This window comes from Lissotriton helveticus, chromosome 2_1, assembly GCF_964261635.1.
Source record: "Lissotriton helveticus chromosome 2_1, aLisHel1.1, whole genome shotgun sequence".
In the NCBI taxonomy this organism is placed as follows: domain Eukaryota; kingdom Metazoa; phylum Chordata; class Amphibia; order Caudata; family Salamandridae; genus Lissotriton; species Lissotriton helveticus.
In genome coordinates this window covers 261,972,825-261,976,317 of record NC_136059.1, presented here as the reverse complement: position 1 = coordinate 261,976,317, position 3,493 = coordinate 261,972,825, and positions in this window count along the sequence as shown.

Below are 3,493 nucleotides of genomic sequence, written 5' to 3'. Positions count from 1 at the left end.
AAAAAGAAATTTGTAATGCCAATGTATTGTCACCTTTTGATGTGCAAAACAAATCTATTGTTACAGTAGACGCTAGTGCGACTGGCCTGGGCGCTATGCTTTCACAAATCAAGGGCGCGTCTGAATTTACAGTGGCCTTTGCGTCAATGACCTTGACTGAGTCTGAGAAAAACTATTCAGTCATCGAAAGAGAGGAGTTAGCTGCCTCCTGGGCAGTGGAGTATGTTATAACGTATCGCTGGGGTATGAAATTTATCCTAAGAAAGGACCACAAGCCTCTCATTAAAGTTCTTTCCCCGGGTGGGGCTAGGAAGGGTTCTGCTAGGCTTATGAAATTAGCTGCAAGACTTCAAGAATTTCAGTATTCAGTGGAGTATATCCAGGGATGGAAAAATGTGCAATCAGACTGCCTTTCTAGGTTGACTTTGGACTGGCGTACCTTTCACAGCTCTGAGGTCTCTGTGGGCATGGATGATATTGCTGTTGCTTCTGTTGAGGATGCTGTATTTGTTGGAGAAGGTGTCTTTTTGGCCAATGACTGGGAGAGGGAGATGGTTAATGATCATACTCTCCAAGAAGTTGTTAAACTCATTAAACTTGGTTCTAGGCGGGAAAGTTCTGTCTCGGTCTCAGTCAGGCCTTTCATTAAGGTTTTGGATGATCTTCCCATCATCAATGATAACATTTTGCTTAAAGAGATGTTTATACCTCCATTTGGTCTTAGGAACAAACTGTTGGCTTTAGCTCATGAGGGTCACATGGGACAAACTCTCACACAGTGTCGTATTAAGAGTCCCTTTTGGTGGCCTGACATTGATGCTCAAGTGGTGGAGTGGGTGGAAAACTGTCATGTGCAGGGAAGGTGAGAAGCGTTTGAAAGTAGGGCCAAAATCTGTTGAAGCACATATACAAAATCCAGACCTGCCTTGGCATACAATTTGTCTTGATTTCATCGGTCCTATGGGTGAACTAAATGAGAGAGACAGGTTTGCCATAGTGGTGGTGGATGTCTACTCAAAATGGTTGGTTGTACATTTCACTAATGACATTACCACTGAGAGCACAATTAGATTCTTGGGTAATCTTTTTAAAGAGGAGGGTTTGCCTTCTGTCATTATCACGGACAACGGCGCGCAACTTCTCAAGGTACATGCAAACATTTTTGAAGGGGTGTGGCAGATCACACCATCGCACTTCCTTGTACAATCCTCAGGGGAATGCGATATGTGAAAGGGCCAACAAGGTTGTTAAGGGTATCATCCAAATGGCATCTACTAGTGGGGGTATTGTCAGGAAAATGGCCAATGAAATGTTATAGGCCTATCGCACGACTCCTTTAGTTCATGGGCAGCAATCACCTTTTCAGATACTGAGGGGACGAAACCCTGGCTTGAAATTAGTACCAGTCTGGAGGAAGCAAGTGGTCACATTACAAACTATTATTTACAACAAGGGGTGGTGATGGACAGAGTCTCTGAATTAAGCAGAGTACTCTCACCCAGTCAAGAGATCAGGGCTAGATCCAACACCGTTTTTTAGCTCATTGCACCATCCCAGTTTCAGAACCTGGCTGTATGCAAATTAGTCTGTCCCTGGCCCAGTGCATCATGGGAACAGGGCAGACCAGACTACAAAAGCCAATTCTTACACTGGGAAGGAAACAAGCTTCCGGGGACCGGTTTCTGCCATTTCAGGCGTCTTCGCCTGAAGGGTATACTCAGACATGAGTCCCTTGCTCATTGCACCATCAGGATTCAAGCAAGCCGGGCCGAAGACGGCTGTAATGCCAGAAACCGGTCCCCGGAAGCTTGTTTCCTTCCCAGTGTAAGAATTGGCTTTTGTAGTCTGGTCTGCCCTGTTCCCATGATGCACTGGGCCAGGGACAGACTAATTTGCATACAGCCAGGTTCTGAAACTGGGATGGTGCAATGAGCTAAAAAACGGTGTTGGATCTAGCCCAGATCTCTTGACTGGGTGAGAGTATTCTGCTTAATTCAGAGACTCTGTCCCTCACCACCCCTTGTTGTAAATATATACACATTACAAACTGAGCATTGTGACGCTTCTTCTGACATTTCTTCTGCCTCTTCTACTACGAGTAATCCATCTCCTTTCATAGTTGGGGACTTGGTTAAAGTTAAAAGTGGTAGGGTGCAGAGAGGGCTATCAAAGTTCAAAGGGCCTTTCAAAGTGAAGAAAGTTCTTGACCACTGTTATTCTCAACATTGGAGAGTGTTGGAATTTTAGGAGAGTAGCTCTTTACAAAAGAAATAGGGCTGTATCCATTGATAATGTTCATTCTTCTTCTCCAACTACCAATGGATCCAATGGTAATGTTGATTCTTTTTCTCCTACTACCAGTGGTTATCTTTTGGCTGTTCATTCCCCAGTGGAGTGTTTGTCTCGAAGTGAGGTCAGTAATTCTGGTGCTGGAGATGCTCCTGTTTCTCAAAATCATGCTTCTTATGCTCAGGGTCTACCTGAGTGTGGTTTGTCAAATGTACGTACTCCAAGATTTTGCAGACCACCTGCTTATTTACAAGATTTGGTCGGTTAGTTTTTTTTGTTTTTTTATTTTGCGTTCTCTTTTGAAAGAAAGATGTGTAGTACATTGTAGTGTTTGTTATCGCTCTAGTCTTTCTAGAATATAAAAGTAGAATGCTTAATGTTAGGAATGCTTTTACTTCTGTGTACTTGGGATCTTATGTTTGTGAGTTCTGTGGCAGTTTACTGGTTGCTGCTACAGGGAAGAGTCCGCTCCGGTCTTACTCTACGACTTAATAAAGGACTTCTTCTACTTCCTTGGATTTGCCTGCTGATCTATTTACAACACACTGCCTTGCAGCAAATCGTAAATCTGAGCTGTGGCGCGTCAACAAGAACTGGAGTGATTGAGACTCTGAAGACAGCCACTTAATATTTAAATCCTAATCGGTTTAAAATGCTTAGACTTTGAACACTAATATTGCCCATTCCCACACAATTAATATAGTGAACTCTACAATAAGTTTTTCTTTAGAGAGATTGCAACGGGCATTAAGAGTAGAGAAGAACAAATTGGGCGCCATGTTGTACTAGTGCTAATAGAGGAGAACTTATTTTGATATGGTGCAAAGTGCACTTGCTTGGGGGCCTATGAATGTTTATTGAATGGTTAAATATTAGATACGTTAGGGCTGGGTGTTAATAGTTCAGTTTTGCTAGTAGTGTATTTTACACAATCCACTGTCCTTGTGTAAAATATGGATTCAACATTCGACATGTGCGGGTATTTTCACAAAATTCTTTAAAGTGTGGGGGATTGCAGGGGAAAAAAACACTGCTTCTAGTAAGACAAAGTCGAACCAGGAGACTCATCACCTGAAACAATAAGAACCAAGCCAGGCTACCAAAATAACTTTTTTGTGCGGAAACAGTTTCAAACATTTGAATAAGCAATGCATGACCTCTCCAGAAATTAGCCGAAACATATTTTCAAACACAATTGCAAAGG